The 20,510-nt window shown below is 44.8% G+C and overlaps 1 pseudogene; it reads right to left on the bottom strand.

The window, feature by feature from the left end:
- Nucleotides 1-785: 785 nt before the first annotated feature.
- Nucleotides 786-11,884, bottom strand: LOC137160093 (cytosolic phospholipase A2 gamma-like; annotated as a pseudogene).
- Nucleotides 11,885-20,510: the final 8,626 nt, after the last annotated feature.

Genomic DNA, 20,510 nt, shown 5'->3' with positions numbered 1-20,510 from the left:
GCAACATTTTATAAGCATCTTTAGCTTGAGCTTTTTTATTTATTTATTTATTTATTTTTGTATTGGTAATTTGCTCGCAGCTCGTGCTGCTAACACCGCCCCTAAGGGGCTACTCTCGGGGATTTTATTGCCACTGAGCCCCATCTCCAGCACTATTACTTTCTACACACACTCGCACGCGTTCTGTGTTAACACAGCACTCAGTTTTGTTTTTTAAAGAACAGGTCAGAGAATCTGATCCGAGCCCTTATTTTAGTATTTAAATTAGCACATATTTTTTTTAAGCACACCCTGTGGACACCCTGTGCACAGAACAATGGGGGATATGCATATATTTTTTTAACCCACTTCCGGAGGAATTTTATTACAAGCAAAATTAAAGGTACAGACCAAAGAAAGGGTAGGGAGATTCCATGCACGAAAAAAACTTGTGCCATCCTGGACTTTTGCGTTAATGAGCCCTCAAACATAACGCATGGCCATCGTCAAGGACGATGCTAGGGTGCCCTTTTTGGAATCTCCCAAAAGAAAAGCCTGTCTAGTACAAAGAAACAGACAACAAACACAAAATACAAAGGTACCTGGAATCTCTGGAGACTGTGAGACTCAAAGGGTCTCGACGCTTTACAGCCTTCCACCGAGTTCCATCCTCTGTCTAAAACTTTTCAGGGCGACTTCACTCAGTGCCGGCTGAGGCGTTGGCTGGAGCAGGAACTCGGGGTTGGCAAGCAAGGTGTCCCACCAGAGTCGCCAAATTGTTGGAAAAAGATTCCAAGTGTGGTTCGTTACCCTGTACCGATAAGAGACCCACACAGGATTTCAGGCTGGACAGTCTCCAAAAGAGTTTATTCTGCAGAAGGTTAATTCCCAAGCCCACAAGTGGACAGTGGAAAAAGACCCTGAACAAAGGATTACAGACAGTTTTATACTTTATTGCTACTTAAACATTCATGACAAGACCATACATATCCCCCTTACAAGGGCACAAACTTATTTTTTCTATAACTATTGGTCTATATTATTTGGCATACATTATTCATAAGATACTTTTACAGATGTTTTGCAGCTAACTACAGCTTATCTATTAAGGTTGCATAGCTTGCTGAATCAAGCCGAGGCTTATCTCCTTCTGCATTCCTAAGAACTTTCCATGATCTGTGCACAGAGTGGAACGGCCTTGCCTTATAAACAAAGAAGCTGCAAAAATGGAGTAACTATAATCAAGCAACTAAAAATCAGCTGACAGAATTCAATGCAAGTTGGTTTTCCTAACTTCCCTAGGCTCTTTAGAAAATCCCCGCTCTAGGAATAGGGCAGTAGCTTTGACATTAGGAGACCTGCCCTCTATTCCTTCACCTCCCTTTTCCAACCTTCATGATCTTGGACAAGCCACTTCTCCTCTCAGTGACTCAGTTTCCTTCTCTGTAAAATGAATATCTCGATGCTCACTAAACTTTTGAAAAGCATGTTGAGATCTGTGCATGGGATCCACTATCTATATTAATATTAACCACGTTTCAGAAGGAGCGAAGTGGATTGAAGAAAAGATGAGGGGATGGAAGAAGGGTGAGCAAAGGGTGTTATATGTGAGTGAATGTCATGAGTGGGGTGGAAATAGGGGTGAGGGTATGGAAGGAAGAATGAGTTTGAAGAAAAGCTGGATAGATACAAGCAGCTGCAAGAGAGCTCTGAGATTGAGATGAGACCTACAGGGTTGGGTGGCTGGAAACATTCCTGACATGTCTACAACGTGAGGTAGACATTGTGCTGCATTAGAATAATATGCTGGACCTGCAACATCTATCTATCTATCAGCTAAGAATCAGAATCTTGAATGCTCACCTTGCAGGTAGCAGATATTTTTTTCTTCCTTCTTTTCTTTCAACGTCTTGTTATCAAATTTGCTTCCCAAGACTTCGGTGCACACAAATGCCCCCAGGCCAGGAAAGCCAGATTCGTGGGGGGTGAATTCAAACCAGGTCCCTGTGAAACGTACATAGGGTTTGAAAAAAGGATCATTTCAAGTCAGTTTCTTGTCCCCTTTCTGGCTGAAGGCAATAATTTGTCATCCCCACTCTCCTACACTCTGTTTGCTCAACCAGTGAATTGCACCTCATTTTTCAGTCTGTTCCTTCATCCATGGTCATTTTCATGCCATTTTCTATGGTGACCTCCACCATCTGCTGTTTTCTCCCTAGGCCAACATGTGCTGTCCTGGCATACCCCAGAATTCCTCTTGTGGCCATCATGGCCACTCTCCACCCACCATCCAAGAACCCAACCATCAATTTGAAAAGATTTTCTGAAGCTTTCCAAATTCTTTTCATTTTCTAAATTGATTCTTTTCAAAATTCCTTTAGCAATTTATCAAAAACTGATTTGATAGGCATTGGTTTTGAAAATGTTTTCAAAGTCTCTATTGAAACTGTGGAATCAAAGAAATAAGCATTACATTTATTAATAGAATGCTTGGCCTGAAACTGGTCATGGAAGGCCTGGCCTGAAGTTGTAGCCTGAAACTGAAATAGAAGCCCCAGGCTAAACCATTAACAGAAGGCCTCAACTGAAATTAGGATAAAGATGTTAAAGTCCCACAAGAGGTCTCTGAACCACACCCGAGAGGCAAGTTCTCTGTTGAGCCTTAAGTCTTATTGAAGTCTGTGAACAGACTTCACCTGTTTGATAAGTACCAGTACTTGTCCCTTTGTCTTACCGGCCCCACAGAGACTCACACCATTGTATACTCAAGTGACTCATTGGGCGTCTCTGGGAGGGCGTCTGGTGTGCCCACTATGCATTGTGATTGTCTACCTTGTTAAGTATAAACTGTTAATCCAATCCCACTATGCGATCAACATGTAAATGAACCTAAGCAACCCCTATATAAGTCTTTTGTATCTGTTAGCCAGTTGAAGTACATTTGCCCAGCATCTAGACATGCTGCTTGACTTCCCTATAGCCACCTGGGTTTTCCCTATGGCTATAGTATTCCCCATAGCTATGGTTATGTGATTGTGTGTGTCACAATTAAAGCTGCACCCGATCCAACTCTAAAATGTAGCAGTGTGATGCTTTTCCACGACAAAACAGTGAGGGAAATTATTCATTTCCTGACAATAACAAATCATTCACTTTCTGAAGAACATCGATAACCATTTTGGTAAAGTCCTCGATATAAAATTTGTTTGAAAAATTTATATATATATAAAGTTGACAGGATTATGCAACCCCCCATGTTTTCTAAATAGGTCATTTTTAGACTGAAAAATACTTTGGTAGATTTTATTTAGCTCGAGTAAATGGGGACTCCTCCTCAAAGGGTTTATAGAAGGAGAAAGGACAGGAGGCAACATCAGTATTTATTTTTCATTAGAGGACTTGAAATTTCAGGCATGGTTGCTCTCACTAATAACACCAGTGTGTTATTGTTTTACCTGAGCTGTTTACACCTGTTTTATCCACTTTCTTTGCTTCCACTGCTGCATAGATGGGGTAAGGATTTGTTCCATTTGCAGAGGCCTCCTGGTGTTGAGATAACTTGGTCTGATCGTACTGGAAAGGTAAGAATTGATTAGCACAGAAAGACCCACGTTGTGGTGATGTTCCCAGCAATTCTGTTACTGTCTAGTTCAGGCTAGGAATTAGAAAGACCCTTTTTACTGACACAATCCTCATCTTTGTTGTTGTTGCCTTATTCTAGCATGCACTGTATGGACAAACAACAGCGTGTTTACAGTCCATGGCGGATACTTTCAAATGGGCCTCAGGGAGTTAGGCCCACACATTCCAAAATATTTAGGCACCTAGAGATGCAGATCAACACATAACGAGCTTTTCAAAAGCACCTAAGCAAGGAAAGTACATAGGGAATTACCTGTTATGGAGAAGGAAGGTCTGATTACCAGCTCGAGGAGACATATCCGGGCTAGTAGAATAAGAATATCAGTGTAACTACCCATCCTGGTTCGTACATAGGGTCTCAATCAGAGCTCACGTGGGTGTGTCTCCTTGAACTGGGAATTACACTTCCAGCTCTGGTGTAGACATGGCCTGAGTTCCATCACAATTAATAGGAGTTAGGGAGCAGTAAAGCAAGGCCTTTTTTTATTTTATTTTTATTTTTTTTTTGCAAATAACAAATTCAATGAAAAATTCATTTTCAGCACATTGACGTTATTTGTGAATGGAGGTCGAATTTGGTGAATTCTTTCGTCTGAGAAAAAAAATGCAAAATAAGTTTAAATGGTTTGTTTTGGCCATTTTGAAATGAAATGTTTCAGCTTTCTGCTTTGAAATGGTATTTCATTTGCAAATTTAGCTAAATTAAAAAAAAAAAACCTCTCCAGAAATGACCCGAAACTAACAAAAAATAAAACCTAAAGAAATAGTTTTGGGTTAAATAATCTTTTAGAAAAACATACAATACTGATTTAAAAATGGTCAGTGGTGGACAAATCACCACAACCCATTGTAAGTCGTTCCAATAGTTAATTACTCTGACTGTCAAAAATGTACACCTATTTTCCAGTCTAAATTTCTCTAACCTCAACATCCATCGGATCAAGTTAGAACTTTCCTCTGCTAGATTCAAGAGTCCATTATTAAAAATTCAAGACTGATTGATATTTTCATGCCTTCTAGCTCTCTTTACATCAGTTAATATTCTGAAAAGTCAAGGATTTGAGGATCAGATGCTAGGGTGACATTTTTTTCAAAACAATCTAATAGATTTAGATGCTAAATTCCCACTCATTTTAATGGGAACTACGTATCCAAATCCCATAAACAGGCTTGAAGTCATAGAATCATAGAAGATGAGGGTTGGAAAGGACCTCAGAAGGTCATCTAGTCTAACTCTCTGCTCAAAGCAGGGCCAACCCCAACTAAATCATCCCATCCAGGGCTTTATCAAGCCACATATTGAAAACGTCTAAGGATGGAGATTCCACTACCTCCCTAGGTAATCCATTCCAGTGCTTCACCACCCTCCTAGTGAAAAACTTTTTCCTAATATCCAACCTAGACCTCCCCCATTGCAACTTGAGACCATTGCTCCTTGTTCCGTCATCTACTACCACTGAGAACAGACTAGTTCCATCCTCCTCACTTCAGGTGGTTGAAGGCCGCCATTTAATTTCCCCTCACTCTTCTCTGCTGCAGATTAAATAAGCAAAGTGCCCTCAGCTTCTCCCCATGTAATGTGCTCCAGCCCCCTAATCATTTTCATTGCCCTCCACTGAACTCTTTCCAATTTGCCCACATCCTTCCTGGAATGGGCAGCCCAAAACAGGACACAAAACTCCAAATGTGGCCTCACCGGTGCTGAATAGAAGGGAATAATCACTTCCCTCAATCTGCAGGCAATGCTCCTACTAATGCAGCTCAATATGCCATTAGCCTTCTTGGCCACAAGAGCTCCCTGTTGACTCATCTTCAGCTTTTTGTTCACTGTAACCCCCAGGTCCTTTTCTGCAGAACTGCTGCCTAGCCCCTCGGTCCCCAGTCTGTGGCAGTGCATGGGATTCTTCCATCCTAAATTCAGGACTCTGCACTTGTCCTTGTTGAGCCTCATCAGATTTATTTTGGCCCAACCATCCATTTTGTCTAGGTCACTCTGTATCCTATCCCTACGTATCCCAGCCTATCTACCACTCCCCCCAGCTCAGTGTCATTTGCAACTTGCTGACAGTGCAATCTGACTCATCAGAGATTGAGAGGAACACAAAGGAATATATTAAGTAAATCCTTTACTTCTCAGTGGATCTACTCTGGATTTAACCAGCAACCCACCTGCTCCAATGTTGGATAGACGAAGAAAGAGGCCCAGACATCAGTCAGAGAGAAATGCTCATTGTCAGCTGCTTTGCTAACAATATCATATGCCTCTTGCCAACTCCATGAACCTTGGAAAAAGGCTGTGTGACACACTTGTCAGAGTCCTGCATTTTCTCTGTCCAGTCCTTGTCATCGCAGAGGAGGGACACGGACCTTTCAGTGAACCAGAACAGAGATGGCTGAGACTAAGGGAATAGGATCTCCCTTGCCCCTTTTAATCTTTATAGCTTTTATTTTATTACAAGGAATTATAATTAGCACACTGACATTGTAACAAATCTGTGACTTAGCAACGACTTCATCCATGGCCACGGGGAAATTTACGGCAATAACAGGGATAGAGGTAAGAGCCTGTGCTGAAAGGCACGGCCCCTGCCTCTCTGAGCTCTGGAGAATCTCCATTACCGGCTGCTGTAGGACCGATGAAGCATGCATGAGCCATTCTGACTCTACCCCACGGAGCTGAGCACGCTAATCAGGCCTGACCCAGAGCCCAGGGCTTTTTTTGAGCTAATGGGGAAACTACACTGTCAGTACAGGGTCTATGACATGGGGAGGAGCAATTATGACTGCACAGAAGATGTCAGTGGTAACACACACACACACCAATTCAGATATGAAGAGGGACTTTGGAACCAGAAGGTCTCAGGGTAGCCAACACCCTACCACAAAGGACCATTAAACAGATCAAGTACTCAAGAAGAAGAACCTGAGGCCTTTGGGGCAGCCAACACCCTGCTTTAAGGGACTCAGAAAACAGACCAAGTACCTGGAGGAAGGAAGAAGAAGGGAAACGGTCTCCACTTTGAAGCGGTAGCTATACCTGCTTTGTTTGCTAACCGGATACTGTGTAGGGCCAGCACAGCTACTGAGGGTCTATGCTTGGGAAATGGAGGCTTATTAAGCAGAGGCATGGTATGGCCTTTGCTGTTTGTCTGTGTGCCTGCTTCCCAATAAATAGCTTTGCATTGAGGAAACTGAAGCTGAGGTTTCACTGGAACGGTTATACCCAGCTGTGGGTGTGTAAATCAATCCCAGACCAACAAGCGTTCCAGTCTCAGATCTGAAACTTGATCGTGTCACCTCAGCTCTGTTTTGCCCTGCACCCTTTTCCTGTCTGCTCTAGCTAATGGTGGGATTTCCAATGCAGACAGAGGAGCACACGTCTCGTTGCAAGTCAAAAGGTCAGTCCCTTAGCACACATCTGTCCTGCAGTCAGCGGTGTGACGGCAGCATGTGTAGACCGGCCTGCGCTAGCTTTGACCCAGCCACTTGCAGTGCAATGTGGCAGCACGGCTGTCAGTGAGGGGAGCTGCCTGGCACGGACCCAGGCTCCTAGGCAGCTTTGTACAGCCTGTGCTGTGGGCCCAGAGCTTCTCTGCCATCGGTTCCCGAGCCAGCGAGGTTAAAGCTAGCTCAGGGATGTCTATGTCTGCCACATCACACCCCCTGTCTGCAGTGCACACACCTCTAGGCACTTTTGAAAATCTCACCCGTAACGCCTTGACAATGTACAGAGCTAACGAACACTCAGAATGCCCCAGTGAGCACCAACTCTGCAGGGAAACCAGCTCATTCGCACTGCTACTGACAGGCACCTACCAGGTGGAACCCGATACCCCACACAGGTACATGACGGCGTCCAACAGGCCCTGATTCGTCATCTCCACCAAGGTTCCCAGCAGTGCAATCATGGCCCGCAGACCTCCGCCGGATCCTAGGACGGCGATATTGGGCATGTTATTCTGTGGGAGGGAAAAGAGAGAATGACAAATGAACTAGGAATGTTGATAAATCTCTACTCTTCAGCTCTTGGTCCAGATCCTTTCAAGCAATTCACAGAGGGAGCCTCAAGTTCCAAGACTTGTTTGCCGTGTGTTAGGAAGCATTCCGTATCTGGTGCCTAATGACTTGTGTCCCTTTCTGTATCAAGAGTAAATGCATTTATCCTGCATTTTTAACCATAACCACACAGTGGTAGCCCAGCATCCCTCCGGACACTTTGAACCTCTGTGCTTAACATCCTATGCACCAACCCACAGACCAGGACCATGATTTTCAGAGGGATGCAGATAAGTGCCTAGAGGGCATTTCAGAATCACCTGAGCTATTTAGGTTCCTAACTCCTAATGATTTGCACTGGAATCCTGACTCAGAGTTGATTTAAGGCACTGGGTTTTTCTGTTTTGTTGTTTGAACAATCATGTGTAATGTAGAAGGACTATTCTTTGTGTCCAAAAATAACGGATGCTGAAGAAATGCTCAAGAAATAAATTTAGTTCCCATAAGAAAAATTTGCTTTCTTTTTTGGAGGGGCCAAATTGTTCATCAAAAAATTAAGGGCTCTGGGGCTTCTGCTTTTAGCACTGAAGGCCCCCAAGTTTGAGCCCTGACAAAGGATATAAGGGTTGTTTGTCTGTGGCTGTGGGTTGCCCCCTGGTGCTTTGGGAATGTTGCGTTCCCAGGGGAACATTTCCATGGGAAGGATTTTGGAGGCATTTCCTCCCACTGTACCAGGCATCTCAGTCACCATCCACATGGCTAACCTGCTAGATCATCCTCCTTAGTGCTATGGGGCATGATGCCTAATGACAGGCAATACCAAGGTGCGTGAGGCACTGCAGGACTTTCACCTTTCTGTTCCCAGTGGCTTGTTTCTCACCCTCCAAGAGCTCATGGGGAAGCCAGATATCTCTATCATCTTGCCTAAAATAAAATAAAATAAAAGCCAAATAAAATATCTCATCTCTCCAAAGGCTGCCAGGGAATTGAGATTTGGGGCATGTGCACAGACAGGACAAGTCCCTCAGAGGTTTCCCAGAATTCAGTCTTCATATTTCTATCCTGTCTGTGTCTAGAAACCTCAGCCAAGGGCAAAGGAAGAGCTGGGCAAATGACTGATTTTTTGGTTCACTGGAAGTTCTGAGAAATTGGTGGGGGGGGAATTGTTTGTGTCAAACCGAATCCAAAAACTGAAAAAATCTTTTGTCAAATTGTCAAATTGCCTCAACAAACACAATTTTCTGAAAGATAAAAAAATTACATTTGTCAGCTGTGACATTTTCACAGCTTCTTCCAGATTTCCCCGTAGAGCTCCTGATAATCTGGAACTCTTCCTTCAGTAGCAGATGGAAGCTTCAGGGAGCGCCTAGATGGGAGGAACAAATCAACCCCAAACAGCTGTTTTCTTCTTCCCTTTATCTGTTTCAGAGAAAAGTAACAGTTCATCTCGGCTCATAGGACTATCAAGTGGGATTTTCCAGGGAGTTAGGAGTACAAACCCTACTGAATCGCAGAGTGGAAATGTTTAAAAAAAAAAGCTAACATTCTGGTTGATTTAGAGCTTCCACTTTCCAAACATAAATCAAAAGAGTGAAAAATGGCAGGGATTGCATCAGGTTCAGATTTAAAAAACAAAAAACCCAAAATCTTTCTCTCCTGCTACAACAGAGAGTGATGATGGCTCAGGTTCTCACGCCTGCCTTCTGATAATTAGTTATAGATAGTTATAACCAAAGATGGGGAACATTGTTGTTGTTCAGATGCTTTCCAAGAGAGGCAGCTGGAAAAGCATTCTCACAGAACCATCGGTGTCTGCCTGCTGGGGACAGTGCAGTCAAGTCTGCAGGGCTGTTGTCAAGAGAAATCAGCAGGCACTTGTGCAAAGTACCCACCTAGACCCGAGTAGCTGCTGAGTCACAGTAGATAGCGTGCTGGGAAGGGGTTGTGCCACTCCGTTATCTCTCACCGGAGCTCTTGCATTGTTATTAACGCAACGATACAGGAGCACAAGTCATAGTGAGCAAGCAACAGCAGCCGCAAGGCCTGGGTAGCGGGCAGAGCCGGTTCCTAAATTCTGATGAAAGATGTGTTTGCTGAATTTGCTGCTTTGTCCAAATAGAAACCTGTGGTGGAAGCTGGCTGCTTTGAAAACTTCCTGCCAGCTCGCTGGGGCACTTCCTCGACGGGGGGCTGAATGAGCTGCTGTGAGGACTGAGCCTTCAAGCTAGATTGAAAAAGGGGTGGCAAAGGGACATTGTGAGACTGAGCATCACAGCGCCTCACTTTTAGGTGCCAAGAAAATCACTGGGATTCGCAAAGCCTGAAGCGGGTGAGGAAGAAGCCTCTGAATGGGATCCCCGAAAGCCAGCGCACTACGAAAGCCACAGGGAGGGCGTGTCCTGAACGTGGCCCCTCTGAGGGTGTCCGATACCTGCCTCAGCCTAAGACTGTCCGCTGTGAAGCCTCCCCTGGAGTCAGCTCCTCCTAAGGCATTTCAGGCTCGCGGTTGGGGTGGGGAGCAGTGGAGCCTGGCTCAGACTTGTTAGCCTTGTGGTTAGGACACGCACCTGAGATCTAGGAGTCCCCCATCTGCCAGGGAATAGGAAGGGACCTGACAGTCTGAGGTGGTGGGTGGGAGGGGGACCCTCAATCTGTCCTGTAGCAGTGGCTCCACTCTGGATAAATAATCTCTCAGCGAAACAAGGGGAATTGATCCCAGGGGAAAGCTCAACCCACTGAGTTATAGAGAGATTCTCTCTCTTAAGAACCTAAGAATGGCCAGACTGGGTCAGACCCATGGCCACCCAGCCCAGTGTCCTGTCTTCCGGCAGTGGTCAATGCCAGGTGCTTCAGAGGGAATGAACAGAACAGGTCATCATCCAGCGATCCATCCCGTCACCCATTCCCAGCCTCTGGCACACAGCAATCCCTGACCATCTGGCTAATAGCCATTGATGGACTTTCCTCCATGAACTTATCTAACTCTGCTTTGAACCCCGTTATAGTCTTGGCCTTCACAACATCCTCCGGCAATGGCTGGCCACATCTTCTGGCAAGGATGTTCTGACGGCCACGACTATAATGCTGTCCTCCCCCCACCTGTCTTTATATGTCCAAAGTGGAACAGCTTCAACAGGAGCTCTGTGGTTAGGGCAATCATGGAAGAGGCACCAGGACCATGTGCAAATCTCTTCTTCCTCAGGCAGAGGTGGGTATGCGAGACAGGGGTCTCACATCCCAGGCAACTCCCTGAAGCCCTGGGCTAAAAGTCCGGAGGGAGGCAGCTGAGTTTCTTCCCCCAGGGGTTCTGTTGTGTGGACTTAGGCAAGCTCAGAGCACACCTATCGGATCTCGCCCTGTAGGCGAGTTAAGCAGAGGAACACCTGCTTTCTTCCCTTGTTTTTTGCATCATTTGGGGGCTTAGGCATCCGGACACCCAGAGTGAGGTACCTGTGCAGATGCCCACAAGCAGAAATGTAGGCACCGAGGGAACATTTGCTGCAAATACGTAGGGACCCTGGAGTTTAGGTGCCTCGCAGGTTACGCATCAACTGAGGGGGGGATTTATGAATCTCAGTGGGCCCTAAATCTGGGATTTGGGCCAGTGATGCCATCTGGGGGGACTCGGGAGGGTGAACCCCCTAAATTTTTGCAGTTGCTCAACGTTGCATAGTTTGCAAGTCCAGGGCAGTGGAATGGCACGATCAGTTTTAAGCAATGGTCCCATAGCAAATCAGCACAGCTGCTTGGGTGGCAAGGGGGCGAGGATGTTGAAACTTGACTCATCCGCCCGTCCGCACGGACAAAGCATCAGCCAGGCCTAATTACAGCATATGGCATAGCAGCCTAGTACTTGGCACCTGTGCAGTCCAGCCTTTCAGTGCCCTGTCTCCTCTGCCATCCTGCCTGGTCAGGAGACCATGGAAGACCTGTCACACCGATCCTCAGTGGCCCAGCTTCACAGGTCCCAGGTCCTTGGCACCCTGCCATGCAGATTCCCCCAGAGCAGGGGATCCAGCATTCCGAGGGCACGCGGGTCTGGAGCAGCCCCCCGGACAGATGGTTCTTAAGCTAGGCTCCATTCTTTCCCACGGGGAATTTATAAACGTTGCAGGTTTGTTCCTTATTGAGAAGTATCTAACTCCTCTGCTGGACAGAACTTCCTCTCTCCGTACCACTCAAGGAACTGCAGAAAGTTACACACGAGGTGGATGGCCCAGGACATGTTCACAACCAGGAGAGCGTGGCTCATATGGAGGGTGACCATATTTCCCAGTGGCAAAACAGGACACCTCACAGGCCTCAGCCGAGCTTCCCTCTCCCATGCAGGGCTGGCCCAAACTGATTGGCATCAGGGCTCACCTGGGCCCCAATGCATGGGGCTGGTGTTGCCACTTGCTCCCCACACCCAAATACTCCTTTGCACCGTACTGGGGCGAACGCCCATTTTTTTTGGCAAAACTGGGCATTTGCCCCATTTGTCTTGCCAACTGATGATCTTGGCAAGAGCAAATGGCACAAATGCCCAGTTTTGTCAAAAAATTCAGGATTATCCAGAACAGGGCTGAAAAAGGGGACTGTCCTGGCCAAAACAGGACGTACGGTCTCCCTACTCATGTGGGGCTTCTTCCAAGGTGAAGAGAGACAGCAACAAGGCAGGGTAACTGTCACGGGTCCAGTGGTACCTGTGTTCCAGTTCTGGACTCTCCAAAAGCAGCCCCTTCACCTCTTGGGCCCCTTGTCCTTCCCCGTTTTTGGGTGGAATCTTGTGCAATTCTTCCCCACGTAGCGCAGGAATGGGTATGCTCTGCTGTGTGCAGAAACCGCTGATCCCCCTGCAAGTGCAGTGAGACAAGCTATGTTAGACACACTTAACATTACAGTGACAGTAGAGAAACAGATGATGTTTGGAATAAATGGGACCAGAAAATAATAGGTGTTCACATGGCCCTGATGCTACATGACACTAAACTGTCAAACATGGCATGGGATTTTGACTACAGATACCTCGACCTGTGTAGTCTCGTGGCAAACATACCATTGAGAATTATCAGAACGTTTTATTAAAGACACTGAAGAAGAAGAAAAAGACGGACATATTGGGCTGCATTAGTAGGAGCATTGCCAGCAGATAGAGGGAAGTGATTATTCCCCTCTATTTGGCACTGGTGAAGCTACATCTGGAGTACTGTGTCCTGTTTGGGCCCCCCACTGCAGAAAGGATGTGGACAAATTGAAAAGAGTCCAGCGAAGGGCAACAAAAATGATTAGGGGGCTGGAGCACATGACTTATGAGTAGAGGCTGTGGGAACTAGGTTGTTTTAGTTTGCAGAAGAGAAGAATGAGGGGGGATTTGAGAGCGGCCTTTAATTACCTGAAGGGGGGTTCCATGGAGGATGAAGCTAGGATTTTCTCAGTGGTGGCAGATGACAGAACAAGGAGCAACAGTCTCCAGTTGCAGTGAGGAAGGACTAGGTTGCATATTAGAAAAAACTTTTTCACCAGGACGGTGGTGAAGCACTGAAATGGGTTACCTAGGGAGATGGTGGAGTCTCCATCCTTGGAGGTTTTTAAGGCCTTGTTTGTCAAAGCCCTGGCTGGGATGAGTTAGTTGGGGTTGGTCCTGGTTTTCAGGGTGTTGGACTAGATGGCCCCCTGAGGTCCCTTCCAACCCTCATCTTCTATGATTCTATTAAAATACTATGCATTTAAAATATAAATATTAAGTAAGACCTATATTTTAGTAATATTCCTTGGTCTCTTTCTCTATGTGTTTTATAAAGAACCCCCCTTTCTGACAGTTGTTTCGGTGGGATTAAACAGGGTAATAACTGTCCTTCTGGGGGAAAAGGAAACAGTTCTGATGGGCTGGCGCTATTATTGTCCCTGCTGTTGTTGAAATTCCATCCTGTTCCAAACACGTAAAAGGGTAGAGAAAAGAACATCAACCAGAGAAAAAAGAAGTCTGTATTCTAGTGTTGAATTTTATTTGCAATTTAACTACGAGAGAAAAACATGAACTGCCAGTTAGTAGAACTGGGTGACTAATCAATTTTTTAAGGAATGTCTGAACTTCTAAATCAAAACAAACATTTTCCATGGTTGATCTGAAATGAAGATTTTCCAATTTTTTCAGTAAAACAAAAAGTGGGGGGAAAAATTGTGAGTGAAACAAAAGGTTTTGTTTGACCTAGAACAAACACTTTATTTATATTTTAAGATTTTTAAAAGTATGTTTTATTTCTTTTTGTTTGTTTTTTGTTTCTTTGGGGTTTTTCTGTAAAAAAAAAAAGTGAGGAAAAGTCCTCACAAAATATCTTTCTGAAACAAAAAGTCAAAATTTAGGAAATGCCAGAATGAACCCTTTCAACAGTTCCATTTTTTTTTTCTGTTTAAAAGAAGTCATCCAAATTTACATGAATTTGTAAATTGTTTCAGTCAACCTGAATCTGCATTTTTTTGGTAAAAGTAATATTCACAAGAAAAGTTTTCAGCCAGCTCTAATTTCAAGGTCTGGCAAACTTGTACCAGTATTGGGCTGCTTAGCATAAAACTTTTTATCTGTCTCTCTGGTCATGTTGTAAAAGCAGCTAAACCAGAGTATCATTAAATCAAAGGCAAAAGAGAGAGAGGAAAGACGGTGGGGAAGGAAAAGGATGCACAGAGAGAAAAGGTGAGAGCAGGAAATCAAGTCTCGCGCCGGTGGAGGTGGGAATGTTTTTGATTTCCTCTCTGACCTGGTCAAGTGAGGACATCTGTCAGGAGCAGGACAACGAAGGCCCAGCTGTGTCATAGTGGATCCTGCGGTCCCAGGAGATAGTTGGGTGTCAGCCAGGATGGTAAACCCCATTCCTTTCAGACCACCCCATTTAATGACCCTCAAAAGGCAGACGTGGATAAAATAACCCCTCCTCTCATTTTTTTGACCACCGGTTTTGTTCCATTGATCTTTTTATTCCCCTTTTCTCTTTTTTCCCAGGCAGGATTTTAACCCAGTCCTTGGGTTTTATGAGTAGCCCTCTTTTGTTTGGACTCATTCAGACCTTTTATTTCCCTTTGGCACCTTTTTAAACCCACCTTGTGATGTTCTAGGCGGTGTTTGTGATGCCTTTGAACTTTCACTCACTTTCCAACCCTGGAGCTCGTTTTTGTGGTAGGCCTAGCAGATCCCAATTACTACAGTGCAGCTGACTGCTCTAGGAAGCCAGGACACTTCAGGGACCCAGCCTGGTCTCCATTTGTCTCTGAAAGTCTCTCCCCCATCAAGAAAACTTGTTTTTAAAGCCCCAGCCCAACGACCATGTTTGTCAGTGGAGTCTGTCACGATACCCGGGTATGATGTCTTCATTCTGCTATTGCCTGTTCTATAGCGAATATCTTCGGTATGTAGGGCAGGATTTTGTGGGCCCCATCTTGGATTTAGACTCCATTTTGAAAACACCTCCTTCATGGACCTTCCCGCCCTTTTCACCTGAAGCAGGAAGGTTTTGGTGGGAAATCTTGTAATCTGCCCGGAGCCAGCCCACTGTATAAGGGCAGAACGGACGGAGCTCTGGGCTGTCCATCTGCGAGACAGATGTACCCGTGCCTGTGCGAAGCAACAATCAAAACTTACCTACTCCTGTGGTGCTGTCCTCTGGTCCTGACGTTCGGATTCCTGGCTCCTGCACTACTTTTACTCCTCTATTCCCCGTGTGTCTCGTCCGGTGATCTCTGTGTGTTCCTCCTTGAGGGCTACAAGTGGCCATGTACATAAATTAACATCGCTGGCCCCACGGGTTGTTTTCACTGGTAGTGGGTCTAGGCCTTAAGCCTCACAAACCGTTAACCCCCGAGCAGTTTCACTGGTTTTAATTTATTTACTCTTGCGCCCTGCTTCTGTATATCCTATCTGTGATCAGCTACGGCGGGGTGGGATCTGCGGTGAAGAGGGATCCTCTAAAACATCATTTTCCACGATTAACCTTAAATGGGGGTGACCAGGTTGACCTAGCTACCTTCTTCTGAGCTGTGACATTTTGCTCTCTCTGCCACATACTGTGACCTAACCCTGGTGTAGACATGGCTCCATGGCTCAGCTGATGGAAGGATTTTTCTGTTGACCTACCTACCACCTCGAGATAAGTAGATTATCTGCATCGATGGAAAAATCCCTTATGTTGCTGTAGGAAGCATTTACACTACAGTGCTACAAGCACAGTTCTCCACTGGTGCGGCTGGAGTGCAGACACAGCCTCCGTCTGTTTGCACCAGTCAGCCCAGAGGGTCAAGGCACCAAGGAGAATTACCCCCTGTTGGTTGCTCCATCGTTTTGGCTAGTCAGAGTCATTTGGCTTTCACAGCTTCTCATTAATTACTGTGATGCCGAGTGGGTTGGAGCTGTCTCCTGCCCTCTGATGGCCTCAGAGAAAATCCAATACATAAACCACATTTTGGGATACAGATTAAAAATTACACAGAGCATCACCACCCCCATTCACACCAGGCCGACATGTTTAAAGGCGTCTGTGGGGCTGTACAGTGCAAAAAATAAACCTGTGGCAGTGAGTGTTAAAGTCCAGCTCTGCACACTTGTGCTCTTGCTATGGCACTAAAAATGGCCATAGCGACGTTCCCTCTTGGGCTGGAGCCCTACTTCCAAACTTCTTTCCACCTAAGAGATTGGATCGGTAGCCGTGAGACAGATCTGCTGGGTTGCCAACTCCAATTACACCTATTCCGGGAGCTTTCCTTGCATGACATCTTGGCTGTAAGGCCTGAGCTTACCCTGAAATAGAGCCCTATGTGGATGAAAATTTGTATCTGCCTCTGTTCCGCTCTCCACAAACATGGTCCGTGTATATAAAGTGGATATCTGCGGGTTTGCAGGGCTCTGCTCTGCAACTCATCTCACTGTGGAGAGAGCACTTTGACATTTCAACACCAACTGGTACATCTCTTCCAGGAATGTCTGCAATTAACAAGAAGCTGACAGCAAGACATGTCAGATGCACAGGATCAGTGCTACCACCCTGCTTTTGAACAGTCTCTTGGAGGAACCCCTTTTGTGTACCAGACCCCCCAAGCTCTCACTCATCCTCCACAGTAGGCCACACAGCCTCACCACCTCCTAAGCTGAGCTACTGGGCTCCAGCACTCCTGTTTCACTGAGTCTTACAGATTCCCGGTGGAGATGTGTACGTGCACCCCAGCCAGTAAGTGCAGTGACACCCCAAACAGAGTTTTCCAAACGTGGTAGGATTTATTATTCACTGGAAGTCCTTAGGTTATCAGGGAGAAAGAAAGATTAAAGCATCACCTGTTCTGCTCAAGCCCAGCATTTCTCCGGCCAAGCTCCAGTGAACTCCATTAGCAGGCTGTCTGTGTCTCTCTTTCTTCCTTCCTTAGTGGATTCCCAGGTGAGAGAGCCCCAAGTTTCTTCCATAGTCCACACTTATCACTGCTGGCCACATCTTAGACCTGGTCTATACTTACTGGGAAATTTGGCTGCAGTTGACAGGAATTAAGCAAGCAACCTCCTGCACCCTTCCTTCTTCTCTTTCCTTTCTCTCCTTTCCTTTTTTTTTTCTTTTTTCCCTGTTTTCACCTTATTTTTTAAAAACAAATCAATATAATATTGTTTAAAAGGAGGATTATGAATTAGGCAACAGCAAAGCAAGCCCCCTCCCTCTCCGTTAGTACTGCTTGTCAATATTCTCTCCCCTCAAGAGACGAGCTTCTGCCCCAGATCCCCTCTTAGCTCTTCAGGGCAAGCAGCAATGACAATTGCATGGGGTCACTTACGGCAGCAGAGATGACCTTGCAATGAACAGGGAAGGGGCTGAGGTGTTGAGTAAGACGCTCTATTTTGTGTGGTCACCATCCAGGGTAAAGCCACATTTCAAACGCTGTTCTCATGTGGGCAAACAGTTCACAACAGCTTCCCCTGAATTGGGCACATCAGGGAATTCATCAGAAAACCTCATTTTGTGGGGAAAATTAGAACCCATACAAAAGCTCTCACCGGTATTTTCTCGGTCAAGAAGGTTTAACTCTTTAATGGCCACCTTCTTTTTCAATGAACATGTCTGTAAAGAATTTGCAAAACTGAGGTGCTCTCGGTCCATCCATCTATCTGCAGTGTTGCTAATTGTCTACTTCCTCTTCAGTGTTTTTCTGCAGCATATGTTATCCCCTCATGTTTAACAATCCGTTCCTGCTTGCATTTAGCTGTGACACTGGTTATGGTTATCTTTCCAGACCCAAAGAAGAGTTCTGTGAAGTTTGAAAGCTTGTCTGTTCTGCCAACAGCAGCTGTTCCCATCTATCTATCTATCTATCTTGGGATCCCCAAGGTATTTAAGAGATGCAGGAGTTAAGTGTACAGGTCACTTTTGCTAGAATATGCTCCTTTTATTCCATTAGCACATTTTAAAGATTCCCACCCTTTAGGGTTTTGTTTATGGTCCATTGAAGTGGCCTTCATTGCCAGTTCTCATGAGTTTAGTGCCAGTCTCAACCTATTTGGAATCTTAATATGTTCTCAATCTGCATCTGCAGGGCCAGTCCTCACAAAACTCCTCAGGGAAGCTATAGCCACCTCGGGCTGAGGTGTTTCTGTGGATTCTGTGCTGAGGACAGAGGCATTAACATAGACTGGCTGGGGCTTCTTTTCTTTCAGCTAAGGGCACTGATTTCTCAGGTGCTTGGGGGAATTAAACTGAAAACACTTTCTGGGGCCCTCTTCATTCACAGGAGGCTTGTGACGTGGATTACTAGGAGAGGAGTGGTTCTGGGGAGGTGAGTGGCTAGCTTCCCAATCACCCTCCTTTTTCCCAGGAGTAAAACAAAAAAACCCCTTTAAACCGAGTTTGTGCCCTCTTTCTATGTCTTATGCCCATTAGATATCTGGATTTGTTCAAAGGCATTAACAGCGTAGCCATCTCGGCTACTGATTTAACAGATTTATCCTGCAGACACTGTTTTACATCACCATTGCATAGACTCAAGAAATGTTCTTAACCAAAGAGATGAAACAATTCTTCAAAACTTTCAACACCTTTTCCCTTTAGCCATTTTTCTCATTAGGTCACACGTATTTGCTGTGAACAAATCCTGCCAAAGCAGCTTGACTTCCTTCTTTGACAAGTTAAACAGTTTGGTGGATGGGGGAAAGCGGTGGACATAATATACCTGGACTTCAGCAAGGCTTTTGGCACAGTCTCACAAGACATTCTGATAAGTAAGCTGGAGAAATGCAGGCTTGGTGAAACTACTGTGAAGTGGATACCTAATTGGTTAAACAACCACAAACAAAGAGTATCTTTTAATGAAATGATGTCAGATTGGAGGGAGATCTCAAGTGGGATTCCACAGGGATCTGTTCTGGGTCTGGTATTATTTAGCAATGATATGGACATAGGAATAGAGAGCACAGTGATCAAATTTGCAGATGGCACAAAGCTAGGGGTGTTGCCAACACTTTCCAGGGGAGAGCTCAAATTCAGAGGGATCTTGCTAAACTGGAGAACTGGGCTAAAGACAACAAAAGGAAATTCCAAAAAAAAGGCAAATAGAAGGTGTCACACTTAGAGAATTAAAAACAAATGCGCACATGCAGAATGGGGGATAACTGGCTTAGCAGCAGCACCGCAGAGAAAGATCTGAGAGTTCCATTTTTAAAAACTGAGGCTAAAGGCATTGTGTAAAACAGGTAATATAACCCTTGCTACAAAACTAAAAACAAATCAGGATGTTTGCTATATTTACATACATTTGTTAAATAAAGAAATCTGCATGCATGTTCCTTTCGACTGGTGTCATCAAAGTTTGTTTGTTAAAACTTTAGTTGGTTTAACAGTATTTTGACTTTTAAAAAAAAAATTAAGGAAAAGATAGTGTGGTGAAAAATCACCTTCTTATCTCTGGTATAAAGTGTCAGGTGTTTTACATGTTCTTTTTCTTCTAAGTTAGCGTGTGTGTGTGTGTTTTGTGTAAAGTGTGTCGATTTACAGCTTTCCTTACAGACTACAAGTAAGTTTTAGAGAAGTTCTGCTTTACACAAAATGTAAAAGGTTGGCGTATTTGATAAACTTTCCTGGCTTTAACCGGATTTAGACACTAAAGATAAGAAAGAAAAAGGATGTGGGGGAGAAAGGGCTTCGCTTATCTCTTCTCAACTTACCTCTTATCTCTTCTCAACTGTTTTCCCTAAGCTGTTTTTAGCCTGTGTCTTTAGCATAAAGTGTGTCAGTTTAAATCTTTTTAAATCGCAGTTTTCCTTTAGGCAAAACTTAAAAAACAAAACCAACTAAACCATATTTTTTAAAGATACTACAAAAACTTGTGTTATGTACAGTGTTTGACTCTTCATTCCTTCATTTAAAGAGATACAGTTTGAAAACAGGCCACCGGTGTCTCACTGTCTGCAGTGGCTCACAAGTGTGAGTGCCTGTCTCAGGGCAGACTCGCAGAAAATAGGGCAGGTACCCCAAACTGGTAGTATGTTTTATAATTAGATTTCACCAAAACCAGAAAGGCATCCTGTCTGAATCTGAAGACATCAAGACTTGCAATGTCCATTCTGGGGTTTAAGCCAGCTTAACGATGCTCATTTTTCACACTCCTGAGTAATGTAGCTAGGTCAACCAAAGTGTTATGTGTAGACCAGCCTCAGTTCTGTAATGCAATTAAGAGACTGTCTCATCTACCTTGAGAACAAACGGTCGTTTCTTCGGTGGCTCATCAGGCTTCAGACAGTGTGACCCAAAGAACATATCTAGGGCTATAAGCCTCTATGAGTGATCCTACAGAAGTCAACAAACTACTAAAGAATCCCCATGGCATTGTATTCCTTGAATGCCAATGTCAGTAGGTGGGGATCCAAGAAGCTTAAAATAACCAATTAATCTTTT

Source organism: Emydura macquarii, unplaced genomic scaffold (assembly GCF_026122565.2).
Source record: "Emydura macquarii macquarii isolate MOO-44397 ecotype Brisbane River unplaced genomic scaffold, CSIRO-AGI_Emac_v2 contig_2129, whole genome shotgun sequence".
NCBI classification, from domain to species: domain Eukaryota; kingdom Metazoa; phylum Chordata; order Testudines; family Chelidae; genus Emydura; species Emydura macquarii.
The sequence above is the reverse complement of the archived record's forward strand: the minus strand, read 5'-3'. Positions and strand labels throughout refer to the sequence as shown.